General features: G+C 35.7%; 1 long non-coding RNA gene across 1 annotated transcript; it reads left to right on the top strand.

Moving 5' to 3' along the window:
- Positions 1-1804: 1804 nt before the first annotated feature.
- On the top strand, positions 1805-12213 carry LOC131630230 (uncharacterized). Its single transcript, XR_009292284.1, has 3 exons — positions 1805-1900; positions 2243-2325; positions 12178-12213. It is a non-coding gene; the product is annotated as an uncharacterized LOC131630230 (long non-coding RNA).
- The last annotated feature ends 5025 nt before the right edge of the window (positions 12214-17238 follow it).

The following is a 17238-nucleotide window of genomic DNA, read 5'->3' as shown; positions in this document are numbered from 1 at the left end:
ATTAATTTGAATTTATTTATATATTTAAAAATATCTATTTTATTAAATTTATTTTTCAATTAATAAATTTTAGAAAAAAAGCTATAATAAATTATTTATTACAATTGATATTTTTAATAAAATATAATTGTGTATAGAAGTTTAATACTAAAATAAAGTATTACTTTTTATAGATTAATATATATCATATATGTGTATAGAATTTTAATATTAAAATACTACAAATAGTATAACTTAATAAATTGTGAGTTTATAAAAATATATTAATGGTATAATTTCAATATGATTGTTGGAATTATTTTGTGGAACGATTTTTATTGGATTCCGAGTTAGAAATCGACACACCAAAATTGCTTTTCTTTTTGTTTGATATTATGCCAAATGTAGCTATAAAATAACAAAAGTTAAAAAATCTACTATATATTTAATACTTGTACTTATATGACATTTGTTGAAGTTTGTTGTTTCATATAAACTTGTGCCACGGAAACCATATTTCTATTTTGATTTCTTGTCAGATTCCTATGTATTTTGAGGTATTTAAAATTTTGATTACACACAGTTCTCTTCGACAAGAATGGAATTATGTAGTATTATATTTCTTGTTTTTTAAATAAAGATGAAAAGATTAATCAAAATTTTGAACATTTAGAAATGAATTAAAGATACAAGACAAATTAAACAACCGTTTATAAAGATTTTTCAATAGTTATGATAATTTAGTTTTGCAGTGAAAATCACCCAATCAAAAGACCAAACTCTTATATCAATGAAAAGTAGTGAAAACACATGAAAGAGAGGTTTAAATTCCAACTACCATTTTAAATTGATCTGAAAGAATTTTGGAATTCTGATTTCTATATTCATGATCTCAGAAGCTGGTTAAGAACACTGCCATATATTTTCAAGGGTTAATAATAGTTTACCCCCTGTAATATGAGCGTGTTTCGGTTTACCCTCCATTGTTGCCAAAGGCAGGTTTTGACAACGTTTTTCTTTAAAAAACCGTTGCCAAAAGATAGGGAGGGGAAAAGCAAAATTCGCTTAACATTTGGGACTAAATCTATCATATAAGAAAAGTCTACCATTTCTTGATCAATGGGACTGTCCACATCAGCAACTTTCCCCTAAAAAATCCACATCAGCATGTTGAAATTAACTTCTTTCATGCAGTTACATCCTTCTATTCTTCAATTTCCACTCCTCCATCATGCAGCACTTACAGATACTTTAATTCTCTGCCCATCCACGTTCTAAACTGCTACAACAATAATGGCTTCAATAATTTTTTTATTCTCCATATTCCATTCAATTGCACGAAGTTGAAAAACAAACCATAGAGTTCGCTCGGTTTCATCTGTCTCTCTCAAAATCAATAAGTGTTTCCCTTAAAAATCCATGGCTATGGCAAACACAAACCATTCTCACAACCTCATAAATGGTTCACGAAAGCATATAGCAGATGCAATCAAACACAAACATAAACCCCAACCCCATAAATCACCCGAGCCCCAATTCAATATTTTTGATGTTTGCAAATTACCATCATGAATCGCTCAAAGGAATCAATAAGCATGCTCAGATAATACATAAAATTATTATCAGGAAGAAAAAGATACCCAAATCAAAAGCCATAGTGACGATGGTACACAGGTAAGCTCTCTGATTCTTTGTTCCGTGTTTCGGTGTCACCTTCTTCTTATGGAAAATATTATGAATAGCATTTTGTTGTATCAGTTTTCTTTCAAATATTTCTTGTTTGATGATTCACGTTATATGTGGAAAATACTGATAAATTTTTTTTAGGATTCTATCCAGCCATTCAGAATTTGGAGAGCTGATTTGAGATCGAATTGATAATCTGAAAAATAATGACTTGGCTGAGACCCATCGATACTGAGTGAGTAGATCTTGATTCTTCATGTCAGTTCTGTTAGATGTTGCCATGCAATTGATTTTCATTTTTTTCTTACAAACACAGATGCTTTTGATAAAGAAATGGAAGGAACTAACGTCTCAAGGATTATCCCGGGTGTAGCTTTTGTTATTAACCATTCATGTGCTTTGATCATTATTTTTGATTCCAAGTCTTCTACAGCCAATCTCCGTTACTTGAAACCTGGATAATATTTGGTTTAGCTTGTGATGTTGCAGTTTTGTGACTGAACCGATATCAATTGACCTGAATGTTGCATTGAAATCTACTTGTGAATAGTATGATCATTATTGTGTGAGTATACAGGTTTTGAGGTTTATCAGTTGGGGACTAGAGCGGGAACATCGTTTTTGGAGACAGTTAGATCTTTTGATCAGGCTGCTGGAAAGGTATACTTTTTTTATCAATTTAAAGAAAATTATTTATATTTTTGAGCTTGTAAATGCAAGCTTCTCAAGCATAGTGTGTTTTGATGAAGACAATATGGACATCAAGCTTTTATAAACGATGTGCAAAAAGAATTTCAAGTATCAAGCAAAAATACATCATTTCAAAGTCTTGAAGAAATTGTGAAGATTCAAGAATCAAGCTAAAATGTCAAAGGTATAAACAATACTCACTTTGACATATAATTGTTCACAAATATATTTTCATGCATATCATAAACATACTACAAAGTGTCATCCCTCAAAAGAACATTTAAAACCTTTTTCAAAGTTAAAATTCAAAATAAAGGTTTTAGGAACCGGGTTGTCCCTATGGGGGAACCGGTTCCCAGCTTTCTCAGTTTTCAGTTCTCTGTGTTTTACTATGGGGAACCGGGTTGTCCCTAGGTGGGAACCGGTTCCTCAGTTCAAAATTTGAAATTTCTGCTGTAACGTTCAGCAGGAACCGGGTTGTCCTAGGCAGGAACCGGTTCCTACTGAACCAGTGTGTTTTTTCATTGCATGATCTTATTCAAACGAATCCATTTTCTTACCACTTGATCATTGCATTGTTTCATGGAAAAATAACCATTCAAAGAGGTGTTTAACACATTATAAATACTACATATTTCAGAATTATTATACACCTTCTTCATTAACAATTCATAAACCATATATTCTTCATCTTTCAATATTTCCAAGTGTTCATCAAATCTTATTTTCAAGTGAAACTTTCTATACACATTTTCATTGAGAAATCCATTCAAAGTTTCATGCATACATTGTGAACACTTATATTCATTTTGTGAATTGTTTATTTGAAGAAGAAGATCAATCCAAGATTGATAGTGCTATACAAACTTCATCTAAATCTATTGTAAAAATTCAAAGAAAATTATCTCCTTACTATCCAGGATTGTTGGAAGTAAGTGGTGTGTTTGAAGAGGATTGTTCTTCATTCACATTAGTATTGTTTTGGCCTTAAAGGTGTTAAGAACCTTTGATCACCCTATAGGTTAGATAGTAGGCATAGGCTTGTACAATAATTCTAACTATAGTGAAATCTCTTTCGTGTTTGAAAGGGGACTGGAGTACTCTCGGATTGTGAGGGGAACCAGTATATATCGTTGCGTTCTTTACTTTTCCGCACTTTATCGCTTTCATCACCATTACCAAAGAAAAGAAAAGAACCTTACAAAAACCTTCAAACACTTAACCAAAAATTATTAGAAGTATTCTCATAAAACCGATTAAATTTTTGAAAACCTAATTCACCCCCCCTCTTAGGCGCACTCTTATACTTACATTTGGCATCAGAGCAAGTTATAGGTAACTTGTTCCTAAAGATCCATAATGGCTTCCGCAAATCAAAGACCGGTTTTCAAAGATGGTGGTTCTAACAACAAGCCTCCATTGTTTTGTGGTGAATATTTTGACTTTTGGAAAATCCAAATGAAGGCTCATCTAGAAGCACAAGGAGAAGAAGTTTGGGAGGCTGTCCTACAAGGTCCTCATGTTCCTACAACGGTCGTTAATGGTGTTGGATCAGAGAAACCTAAAGCGTCATGGGATGATAATGATAGAAAAAGGGTTCTTGCTGACAAAAAGGCGATCAGTCTTCTTCATGGTGCTCTTAGTATGGATGAATTCTTCCGAGTATCAACATGTACAACATCAAAGGAAATTTGGGATACTCTTGTAGAAACTCATGAAGGTACCGCTGAAGTTAAAAGATCAAGGTTGAATACTTTAAGCCAAGAGTACGAACTGTTTAGAATGAAGCCCGGAGAAACTATTCTCGATTTGCAAAAACGATTCGTACATTTGACAAATCACTTGAAGGCACTTGGTAAGACTCTTACTACCGAAGAACTTAATCTTAAAGTGCTCAGATCTTTGACAAGGGAGTGGCAACCAAAAGTGACGGCGATATCCGAAAAGAAGAATTTATCAAAACTTACTTCCGCAACACTATTTGGAAAACTTCAAGAATATGAGACAGAACTTGGAAGATTGGAAAAGCATGAGAACTTAGAGAAGAAATCCAAAGGCATTGCATTAAAAGTAGATTCAAAAGAAAGCAAAATGAAAGATACATCGGATGAAGATGAAAACTTCTTGCTTCTTGTAAAAAGGTTAGGCAAATTTTTTGGTAATAAAAATAATATTGATAATACTAACTATGTCAAAAGAAAGAAATTCTCAAAGCATAAAGATAAAGAAGCATCCACTTCATCACAAGAAGTTACATGCTATGAATGTGGGAAACAAGGACACATAAAGCCGGAATGTCCAAAGCTTTCGAAGAAGAATGGATTCAAAGGCAAAAGGGAGTTCAAAAATAAAAAGGCCTACATAGCATGGGAAGATAATGAAGTAAGTTCCTCATCGGACTCCGATAGTGACGAAAGTGCAAACCTAGCACTAATGGCATCACACCACTCCGACGATGAAGAAGGCGAGGTTAGTTATGATGACTCTCTTTTTGATAATGGTGCACAAGGTGCAATTGATGAATTATTAAAAGAATGCAAAATTCTCTATAAAACTATCTCATCTCAAAAGAAAATAATATCATCTTTAGAAGAGAAAGTTAAGATAATTGAAGTAGAACATAAAGATGACAAAGAAAAAAATGATTAGTGTTCAAGAAGATAATGTTGCATGCAAGAATTGTGAATCGCTTTCCTTCCAAATTGTCCAATTAAAACGTGTTTTAGAAAGATATGAAAAAGGGCAAATTGGATTGGAAAATGTTCTTAGCACACAAAGATACTCCAATGATAAGAGCGGACTTGGTTTCTCTAAATTTGATAAACCAAGATCCAACAAGACTATCTTTGTCAAGGCTAGTAACCAACCAATTCAAGAGAAAGTGATCAAGCCTAAAGTAATGCAACATTATCCTAAAAGGAAGAACTTTGTTAAGAAGAAATCTTATCCTCCTAGATATAGAAGTAACTTTGAACCTACTTGTTTTTATTGTGGTATTATTGGTCACACACCAAATGCTTGTTATGTAAGGAACTTTAGTGTTCCTAGTGGACATTATGTATGGGTGAAGAAAGGAACTAACTATGATGGACCCAAAGCCACTTGGGTACCTAATAAAACTTAATTTGTTTTGTAGGCATGCTTGAAGACCACCTCAAACCTATGGTATCTAGATAGTGGTTGTTCAAAGCATATGACGGGAGACCTAAACCAATTTTCAGATCTAAGGTTAAAGGCCAAGGGTTTTGTCACTTATGGAGACAACAATAAGGGAAGAATTCTTGGCAAAGGCAAAGTTGGTGCACCACCTTTCACATCCATTGAAGATGTTCTTTATGTTGAAGGACTAAAGCATAATCTTCTAAGCATTAGCCAACTTTGTGACAAAGGCTTCAAGATCAAATTCACTAAGGAGGAATGCTTGATCATCGATGAAGTCACCAATGAGGTAAAACTCAAAGGTACAAGAATTTATAACATTTTTATGATTTCTTTAAATGATTTATCTTTGAAAGTAAAATGTCTTTTGGTAAACAATAATGAATCATGGTTATGGCATAAGAGAGCAGCCCATATTCATATGGATCATTTAAATAAATTAACCAAACATGATCTTGCTATTGGCCTACCTAAGATAAAGTTTGTCAAAGATAAATTATGTGATGCATGTCAAAAGGGAAAGCAAACCAAATCATCTTTTAAACCAAAGAATGTGGTGACTACAACAAGACCACTTCAATTGTTGCATATGGATCTATTTGGTCCATCAAGGACAAGAAGCTTCGGAGGTAATGTATACGCTTTAGTTATTGTTGATGATTATTCTAGATATTCTTGGACTTTGTTTCTTGTGCAGAAAAGTGATGCTTTTAGAGCCTTTAAGAAGTATGCAAAACAAATCCAAAATGAAAAATCATTAAAGATTGTATCCATAAGAAGTGATCATGGTGGAGAGTTTCAAAATGCATCGTTTGAAGAATTTTGTGAAGAACATGGTATCTCTCATAATTTTTCAGCACCAAGAACTCCACAACAAAATGGAGTAGTCGAAAGGAAAAATAGGTTTCTAGTGGAACTTGCAAGAACAATGCTTAGTGATGCAAATCTTCCTAAATATTTTTGGGCCGATGCGGTTAGTACGGCATGTTATGTTGGAAATCGAGTAATCATTAGACCTATCTTAAAGAAGACTCCATATGAACTCTTCAAAGGAAGAAAGCCAAACATTGCTCACTTTCACATTTTTGGATGCAAGTGCTTTGTTCTAAACAATGACAAAGACAATCTTGGTAAGTTTGATGAGAAATCCGACGAAGTTGCTTGTGATGATGATGATCCTTTAGATTTACCCCCGGAAGAACTTTCAAATGATACAATTGTGAAGGCACCGGAAGAACTTTCAAATGATATAATTGTGAAGGCACCGGAAGTACAACAAGAAAGTGTTCAACAAGAAAGTGTACAACAAGAATCAAACACCAATGATCTACCAAAAGAATAGAGAACTCATAGAGATCATCCTATTGACAAAGTTATTGGTGATATTAGTCAAGGAGTTGCAACAAGATTAAATCTCAAAGATGCTTGCTTACACATGGCTTTTGTTTCTCAAATTGAACCTTCCAAAGTTGATGAAGCCTTAGGAGACGATCAATGGATAAATGTAATGCAAGAAGAATTGAATCAATTCAAGAGAAATCAAGTTTGGGAACTTGTGCCTAGACCAAGTAATAAACACATCATAGGTACTCGATGGGTGTTTAAGAACAAACTTGATGAGAATGGTATAATTGTTCGAAACAAAGCAAGACTGGTGGCCCAAGGTTACAATCAAGAAGAAGGAATCGACTTTGAAGAAACATTTGCTCCGGTTGCAAGGTTAGAAGCTATTCGTCTTTTACTTGCTTATGCATGTTCATTAAATTTTCAGCTTTATCAAATGGACGTCAAGAGCGCATTCTTGAATGGCTACATCAATGAAGAAGTCTATGTCAAACAACCCCCGGGATTTGAAGACTTCAAGAATCCTACACATGTCTTTAAGTTGAGAAAGGCTCTTTATGGCTTAAAGCAAGCACCAAGAGCATGGTATGATAGACTTAGCAATTTTTTGTGTGAAAAGGGTTTCGAAAAGGGTAAGGTTGATAAAACTTTGTTCATTAAGAAAATCAAGAGTAACACTTTATTGGTTCAAGTCTATGTTGATGATATCATTTTTGGATCGACTAACAAAGAAATGTGTGAGGAATTCTCATTGATGATGCAAGGAGAATTCGAGATGTCTATGATGGGAAAGATGAACTACTTTCTTGGACTACAAATTAAGCAACTCAAAGATGGAATCTTTATCAATCAATCCAAATATTGTAAAGAACTATTGAAGAAGTTTGATATGGATAATTGCAAAGCAATGAATACTCCAATGGGCTCCGGTACATATGTTGATCAAGATGAATCCGGTACTCCAATTGATATTACTAAGTATCGAGGTATGATTGGTTCTTTATTATATTTGACGGCAAGCCGTCCTGACATAATGTTTAGTGTTTGTCTTTGTGCTCGCTTTCAAGCAAATCCAAAGGAATCACATCTTATGGCGGTTAAAAGGATCATGAAGTATCTCAAAGGAACAACCAATGTTGGCTTATGGTATCCAAAAGGTAGTGTTTGCAATTTAATTGGTTATTCTGACGCGGATTATGCAGGATGTAAAACTGATCGTAAAAGCACAAGTGGTACTTGTCACATTCTTGGAAATGCATTAGTATCATGGGCTTGTAAAAAGCAATCATGTGTTGCTCTTAGTACGGCCGAAGCGGAATACATAGCAGCGGGTAGTTGTTGTGCACAAATTCTTTGGCTTAAGCAACAACTTCGTGACTACGGACTTGATCTCGGATGCATTCCTCTTCGATGCGACAATACAAGTGCTATAAATATTACAAAGAATCCGGTCATGCATTCAAGAACCAAACACATAGACATTCGACATCATTTTCTTCGCGATCATGTGCTTAAAGGAGATGTTGAAGTCACTTTTGTAGATACTCATAATCAACTTGCGGATATCTTCACCAAGCCTCTCCCAAAAGAATCGTTTTACAAAATTCGACGAGAGCTTGGAATTTTAGACGAAGGTGATGTTTAAAATTTATTCGTCATTTTCATACATCAAAGGTACACGTTTCTAAAATTTTATAAGTTAAAAGTGCATTATAAATGTTCATTCATTATGACTTGGTAAATATGTATGATATGTATGCTTTATATTTCATAAAATTAAAGTTTTTGGAAATTTTCAGCCTAGGAACCGATTCCCAGGTGGGACGAACCGGTTCCCCATAGTAATTTCCAGAGGCGTTGTTTCTGTGTTCTTCAGGAACCGGTTCCCATGTAGGGACGAACCGGTTCCCACGTACTTTTTCCAGATTTTCGTTTTCCTCTTTAGGCTGTAACGTATACTTTTCTTTATTTAATATTTTAAGTTTTATTGTTATATCTCTTAAATGCTACTTATCTCTTAAAATACACTTTCACTCATTCACATTCACTCATTTACTCTCATTCAACATTCATCTTCATCTTCTCCAAAACCTTCCACCTCCATTGTCAACCAAATTAAAAGCTCCACTATCTCAACATAACTCTCAAAATTAAAACACCCACTACCTCAAAACTCTATATAATCCTCCATTCTTACACATATCTCACTCAAATTCTCCTCCACTCACCAAATCCGAAAATCCCAACTTAAACCCTAACTCTCAACTTCTTTCAACAATGGCACCCAAAGTTTCAAGAAGTGCAAAGGGAAAGAATAAGATTGGAGAGACAAGTGAAGAACCTCAAGAGACTCAACCAACTGTCAAGAGTCGGAGACTCACTTTCAATATTCGTAGTCGGAAACTCCTTCCGGCAAAATACGGTAAACTTCCCGATTTCCCTAATCACAGCTTCAATTTTCCGGCTAGACTAGCTAATGCAGGGGTCGCTAATTTTGTGCTTGACCATGGTGATTATTACCCGGATTTGGTTAGAGAGTTTTATCATAATCTTAGGATAGTGACCGATGAATTTGATGATTTCACATTATTGTCAAAAGTTTCAAATAAATATATATGCTTAGATGTTGAGGAATTTGGAAGAGTGTTAGGAATTCCATCTCAAGGCTTAGTGCTCCTTCAAGGTAATATTCCGGAGGATTGGCAACCGTATAGTAAGACTGATGTTTTTGTGGATATGTGCCGACCAACTCAATGCGACACGGTTCGCCAACAGCTGGCTACCAAGTTTAACATGTTCGGTTCAAGCTTATCGGTGAGTGATAGGATGCTCCATCTTATCATTGCTTATGTTTTATTTCCAAAGAATTCTAACCATTCCAGGGTCAATGAGTTCGAGTTGATGGTTTTGCATGCTCTAAGACGTGGCATTGAAGTCAATTGGGCTCTTTCAATTATGCGCCACATGCAGCTTATGGCTTCCCTTAAAGGAGGCTTACCTTATGCAAGGGCCATCTCTCATATTATTCGGAATGCTGGTGTTCTCCTCCAAAGGGAACCAAATAAAAATATGGATGAACAAGAGTGTGCTATCACCACCGCTACCGCTCTTAAAAATACAGGAATAGTTACGGATCGTGAAGGTAGATTCGTTTACAAAGTTGGTTTTGAGCCAACCGTGCCACAAGTTCCTCAACCTCCCGAAGGTGGATACACAATGGATATGATGTTTGCCAAGCTTTGTTCTATTCAAACATCTATTGATAACAACAAGCGGGAGAATAACTATGAGCATAACCTTATGAGAAGACAAATGCGGGAAATTCAACGGACTCAAAGGCGTATCTTGGCTCATTATGAGGGAGAGGAAGGAAGTGAAGAAGAAGATGAACAAGAGGATGATGATGAAGAACAAATGGATGAAAGTGACTAAATTATGTGCTTTAATTTCTATGTTATGTTTTCTTTCTATTATTAGTTTTTATTTATGTTTTCTAGACTTTGTTTCATGTATGTTTCGTGATGTTTAGGACTATTTGTGTTTGTGTTGTAATCGTAAAAAAAAAAACTACGTTTCGTATCGTTTAAATCATGTTATGTTTGTACTATTTCATTTTGTGTTATCTTTGTGGTATTTCACATTGTGTTATATTTCATATACTTTTTCTCTTTTTCCCCATCCTTTTTGATAATAACAAAGGGGGAGAAGAATATGCATGTGTTTTTGTTGTTGTTTTGTTTCAAAGAAAAATGCAGGCCATTGTTAAAATTATCAAATAAAACTCTCATCACCATAAATCAAGGAATCATGGATTTAGGGGGAGTCTCTAACATAGGGGGAGCCTTGCATTGTTCAACATAATTTCAAAAGCACAAAACAACTTTTTCAAAACATTTTCAAGACTTGGTTGTCATCATCAAAAAGGGGGAGAATGTAAATGCAAGCTTCTCAAGCATAGTGTGTTTTGATGAAGACAATATGGACATCAAGCTTTTATAAAGGATGTGCAAAAAGAATTTCAAGTATCAAGCAAAAATACATCATTTCAAAGTCTTGAAGAAATTGTGAAGATTCAAGAATCAAGCTAAAATGTCAAAGGTATAAACAATACTCACTTTGACATATAATTCTTCACAAATATATTTTCATGCATATCATAAACATACTACAAAGTGTCATCCCTCAAAAGAACATTTAAAACCTTTTTCAAAGTTAAAATTCAAAATAAAGGTTTTAGGAACCGGGTTGTCCCTATGGGGGAACCGGTTCCCAGCTTTCTCAGTTTTCAGTTCTCTGTGTTTTACTATGGGGAACCGGGTTGTCCCTAGGTGGGAACCGGTTCCTCAGTTCAAAATTTGAAATTTCTGCTGTAACGTTCAGCAGGAACCGGGTTGTCCTAGGCAGGAACCGGTTCCTACTGAACCAGTGTGTTTTTTCATTGCATGATCTTATTCAAACGAATCCATTTTCTTACCACTTGATCATTGCATTGTTTCATGGAAAAATAACCATTCAAAGAGGTGTTTAACACATTATAAATACTACATATTTCAGAATTATTATACACCTTCTTCATTAACAATTCATAAACCATATATTCTTCATCTTTCAATATTTCCAAGTGTTCATCAAATCTTATTTTCAAGTGAAACTTTCTATACACATTTTCATTGAGAAATCCATTCAAAGTTTCATGCATACATTGTGAACACTTATATTCATTTTGAGAATTGTTTATTTGAAGAAGAAGATCAATCCAAGATTGATAGTGCTATACAAACTTCATCTAAATCTCTTGTAAAAATTCAAAGAAAATTATCTCCTTACTATCCAGGATTGTTGGAAGTAAGTGATTTGTTTGAAGAGGATTGTTCTTCATTCACATTAGTATTGTTTTGGCCTTAAAGGTGTTAAGAACCTTTGATCACCCTATAGGTTAGATAGTAGGCATAGGCTTGTACAATAATTCTAACTATAGTGAAATCTCTTTCGTGTTTGAAAGGGGACTGGAGTACTCTCGGATTGTGAGGGGAACCAGTATATATCGTTGCGTTCTTTACTTTTCCGCACTTTATCGCTTTCATCACCATTACCAAAGAAAAGAAAAGAACCTTACAAAAACCTTCAAACACTTAACCAAAAATTATTAGAAGTATTCTCATAAAACCGATTAAATTTTTGAAAACCTAATTCACCTCCCCTCTTAGGCGCACTCTTATACTTACAGAGCTTTCTACTATTGTTATTTTTAATTATAGGTAGTTAAGTACTGGAAATTATAGGTTGTTTTTTGAGCTTTCTACTATTGTTATTTTTCAGGTCAAGCCATGTTGTTTACGTTGCTGGGTGATTGGGATGGGCAAAAGAGATGTTGTGTTTCTTTTTTCATTATGTTTGCCTTGGTATTGAGTGCAGAATCCAGAACCTGCAGTTGATTTTGATACAGTGTCAAATGTCAAGCAACAGCATGAAATTAATGTTGGCAAGATTCTAAATAATTCAACGACCAGCGTGTTTTCATTTTGTGACAACTAAGACCATAATTCTAATTTGAACCATTATTAACTAACAGAGCATTCTTTTTCTTTTTTACCAGGTATTTCAAATTCTTTTGGATTTGGTGGACACAACTCTATTGTTGCATTTTCCGCTTTCAGACCCTGATTTCCGAGGTTGGTTGCACATCATGTAGAACATGGAATCTAAATTAATTGAAATTTTATTCTCTCTACATCATTGAGGCTATTTATTTAATGAGTTCATAATATATAAAAGTTGTAGGTCTGTAATTGTTAATTTTATGGTAATTGTGAACACACTTATCTCAAAAGACTATTTTGTTGTAGAACTTTTTAAATGTAGAACGAAGATAAATTTATCTTCCTTTATTTGTTTGTTATCATCTTCTTCCAAAATACAAACCATGGGAGCTATTTGATATATCAGAGAGAACAGTTCTTTTACGCAATTAGATGAATGCTTATGGTCATAAAAACGAAAGTCACACAAGATAAGGACAAGGTTAAATTTGGACTGAAATCATTAGAAAGAAAATCAGGATATCTCTCATAAACAATTATAAATTGATGCTAGAATCATATTTCAGATTCAGGCAGTGCTGCGGGAGCAACTACGTCAATGCTTTTGTATCATTTGGACTTTGCACGTACAAGATTAGCCACGGATGCTGTCGTGACCCAGGCAACATGCTCATGGCTGCAGCAAAGTCCATGGCAGAAATTATGAACACTCTTATGTCTATTCAGGTAAACATAAGTGAAGCCTTTTATTTGGTACTTCGAATTCTAAATTATGAACAAATGTTGTATGGAAAGTGATGAATTGTCTAAGTGTACTTATGCTTGAATTGGCAGCGAGACTGGTGAAATTATGGTGACACCGTGATCATAAGCTCTTTTGATAAAGTCTTCCAAACAATATCATAAAACTTATGTCATTAGATAAGCTCAAATAAGTATATCCTAATAGGTCAAATGTTTATACTGTTGGTTTATCTTTTTTATGTTATGAAGACTCTTTAAGATAAGGTTGTTTTATAGTAATAATCAAAATACTGCTGCAGATGCTGTTACTCTTTAAGATAATATTTTGTCAATCACTACATATTAGGATTTTATACTATGATTCGATAATATTCTGTTACCATAGAAAGAACTGGGCCACTTTTTTTGTTCATATTGTGGCTTATCTCAATTATCGGCAAACGGGCACGGGGGACACTTCTTTATAGTTTAGAGATTTTGGTGGTCTATATTCACCGAAAAATTCCAGATATATAGGTCATTTGCATTATAGTCTCTTACTAATAGTGTAGTATTATTCACCCTCACCCATCATTACTTAAACAATTTCTTCCTTCATATAATTGAATAACTATTCCTTAATTGGATTTTGATTGCTATCTGATTTCGATGAGTTGCTGATTTTGCGCTCTTTAAAGAAACGCACACATAATTTATTTCATATGCCGTATATTTGCATTGCAGGTTGCAGTGTATAACCGCTTATGTGGAAGAACACATCTTGAATGATCTCAAATCATAAAGTCATGCTCACAATCATCGAGGTTCGAAAGATATTTCTCGATATCTAAATTTGTAGAACAATTCTATGTTATAGTATATATTTGCATGATTTTAGTCGATTTACTTGATTTTGATTTTTTTGAATTCTGATATCTGACTCTAGGAAGTTGGAAATATTCTCCATTATCTCATTTGTTTAATTTTAGTTTGTTATTGAAGTTTTGTTTCCTTTTTCCAGAAGAAAGAAATTCACCTACGCAACGGGCAGTATTTGAATATCTTAAAGGGAAAGTGTTAGATGTATATCCTAAATATAAGAAAGAAGCTAAGGGTCATCTATCAAAAGTTGTAAGCGGGACTGAATTATTAGTTTATGTGATTTACTGTTTTTTCATTCATGTTTAAGTGAGTTATTTTAACTGTTGCTTTTTATGTGGTTCAGGTTAAGTTGAATCCATTAGAAGAAACACTCCTTCCCCTTTTCAACGAAATAACTGAGTCATATCAGATCCTAATATCTTCGGAAGGTCTTCAGAACAAGAAAGAATGGTAACATGTCTAAAAATCACATAGAGTGATTTTTTGTTTTGTTTTCCTTTATTTTTCATGCCGCTATTTATAGAATGACCTATATCGATGAAATTGATCTTCTTTTTTAGACCATAGAGTTCTGGCGGGAAGGTGATATACTTTATAAGCTTCATCATCCAAATGTGGTGGAATTTTATGGGGTAGTTCAAGATGGACTAAGAGGAACAATGGCAACTGTCACGAAGTTCACAATGGATGGTTCTCTTCGACGTGTTTTTCTACAAAAAGATAGGTATTGCATCTGATGGAAGGCCCACACGGACTAGAACAAGGCCCAAATGGTTGGATGGTTTTGAAACAAACTAAGCCTTTTTTATCATTATATCTCAATGCTGTTTGTAATAATAGTAAAGACTATTTGTTGTTTTGGGCCTGACCCACGTTGTTACCCATTAGGGTTTAGTATTTAAAGTCTGCTGCCACCTTGTGGAGAGGCAGAAAATCATTAAGTCAAAATTTATCTTCTTCTTTATTCCCTTTTACGTTTTATGTTATGCTTTCGGTTTTACGTAGATCAATTGGATATAGTTGCTGAAAACTCTTTATCAAATTGGTGCTTTCATCCTTTGTTCTCATGGCCCCTCCCAAACCACCTAATTCTAAGGAAATTATTGATGAAGCGGTGCAAACAGCAGTTCAAACGGCGAGTCTGCATCTAGACAGTGCCCTTCAAGACACCCAAAATCAACTCGACGAGCGTTTTGCCATGGCAGCTACCGAGCTGCAGCTCCAAGTTGGACAGTTGAACACTCGCATGGATAAGGACCGTAACGTCGCAGACTCCCGTTACGACTCAATGATGTCGATTTTAACGAAGCTGGTAGCTCAAAGGGAGGCACAACCTCCTCCTCCAAACCCTGCTGCGGGTTCATCGTCAGGTAAACAAACCGCTTCCACAATTGTGAACTCTATCCCTGTCTCACAACCCTTTACTCCCACAAGCACACCCACATCTGGTCGAACCTCCACCCATTTTACCGTTCCACCCTATACATCTACTATACCCACCACACTCCGTATGTCCCAAGCTATACCCACCCTTGGATCCACAATATTTACTCCATACAGCCACCCCATTCCCTCATTTCATACCTTTAATAACTTCACCCTTCCCTTTCTCACCGCTGGACTCTCACCACCACCACAGGTATCGTTACCTTTTCAGCCCCAAGTGCCTTACACCCCACTTCCCCCCCAGAACCCTCAACCTGTATTTCGCACCCCTAAGTTAGAACTCTCCTTGTTTGACGGCTCGAATCCGCTCGAATGGCTTTTTCAAGCGGAGCAATTTTTTAACTTCTACCAGCAACCTCCGGAAAATAGATTAGCCATGGTCTCTTTCTATATGAAAGGAGACGCTCTTTGTTGGTACAAATGGATGCACCAAAGTCAGCTCTTAACAGATTGGGCTTCGTTTACTAAAGCCCTTGAACTACGCTTTGGACCTTCTACCTACACTAATCATCAAGCAGAGCTTTTCAAACTCAAGCAAGTTGGTTCGGTTGTTGATTATCAAACAGCGTTTGAAAAATTAGGAACGCAAGTTGTGGGTTTGTCGCAAGAAGCTATTTTAAATTGCTTCATTTCCGGCCTTTCTTCGGACATCCAAAACGAAATTGCAATTCTAAAACCTACATCCATATCACAAGCTATCGGCCTAGCAAAGTTAATTGAATCTAAGATTAAGGATTCCAAACCTAAATATCAAAAATCATTTTCCCACACCTTCTCCAAAACCCCCACACCACAGCCCCTGTCCACCATAACCACCAATTCAGCCAAACCAAACCCTCTTCCTCAAACGCCAAAACTTCCTATCCGTCGTCTCTCGAATTCTCAACTTCAAGAGCGTCGTGCTCAAGGCCTTTGCTTTAACTGTGACGAGAAATTCATACCCGGACACAAGTGCTCTACCGGAAATTTTTTACTATTGGTAATGGATGAGGAAGACGAATCGGATACTGTGCTTACTAATGCCACCGAGGAACCTAATCACAAAGCTGACATTGAGGACACCTATTTTCAATTGTCCCCCCAGGCTGTTAGCGGCCACTTTTCCCCAAAAACCTTGAAATTTAATGCTCTCATTCATGGATTGACCGTGACTGTACTCATAGATACGGGTAGCACCCACAATATTCTTCAACCGCGCATTGCCCACCATTTGAAATTACCAACGAATCCTATTCCTAATTTTTCGGTGATGGTAGGTAACGGCTCAAAATTATCTTGTTCCGGTATATGTCCTCAAGTACCTATTACCTTACAGAACCATTTGTTCACAATTCCCTTCCACCTAATCCCTATCGAAGGTGCGGATGTAGTTTTGGGAATGGAATGGCTCCGCACCCTTGGCCCCCTCCTTGCTGATTTTTCAATTCCGAAGATTGCCTTTACCTACCAGAATACTGAAATTACAATTACAGGTGACCCAAAAACTCTTCCCTCTCACTCTTCGTACAACCAACTCTGCCATTTAATTCACACCGACTCCATTGCTTCCATCCACCTCCTCCTCTACCAACCCTCTACTGACCAGTCTGCTGAACCTACCCAGACCCACAAAAGCCAACTGGACACCTTAACCCTTTCTCTCCCGACCCAAATTTCATCAATTCTTCACTCCCACGCTGCAGTTTTCGATAACCCTCGTGGCCTGCCACCAACTAGACTTCATGACCATAACATTCCCCTATTACCCCACACAGCCCCGGTTAACGTCAAGCCATATCGTTACCCCCAT

The sequence above is a fragment of the Vicia villosa genome, unplaced genomic scaffold, assembly GCF_029867415.1.
Source record: "Vicia villosa cultivar HV-30 ecotype Madison, WI unplaced genomic scaffold, Vvil1.0 ctg.000659F_1_1, whole genome shotgun sequence".
NCBI lineage: Eukaryota > Viridiplantae > Streptophyta > Magnoliopsida > Fabales > Fabaceae > Vicia > Vicia villosa.
The sequence above is the reverse complement of the archived record's forward strand: the minus strand, read 5'-3'. Positions and strand labels throughout refer to the sequence as shown.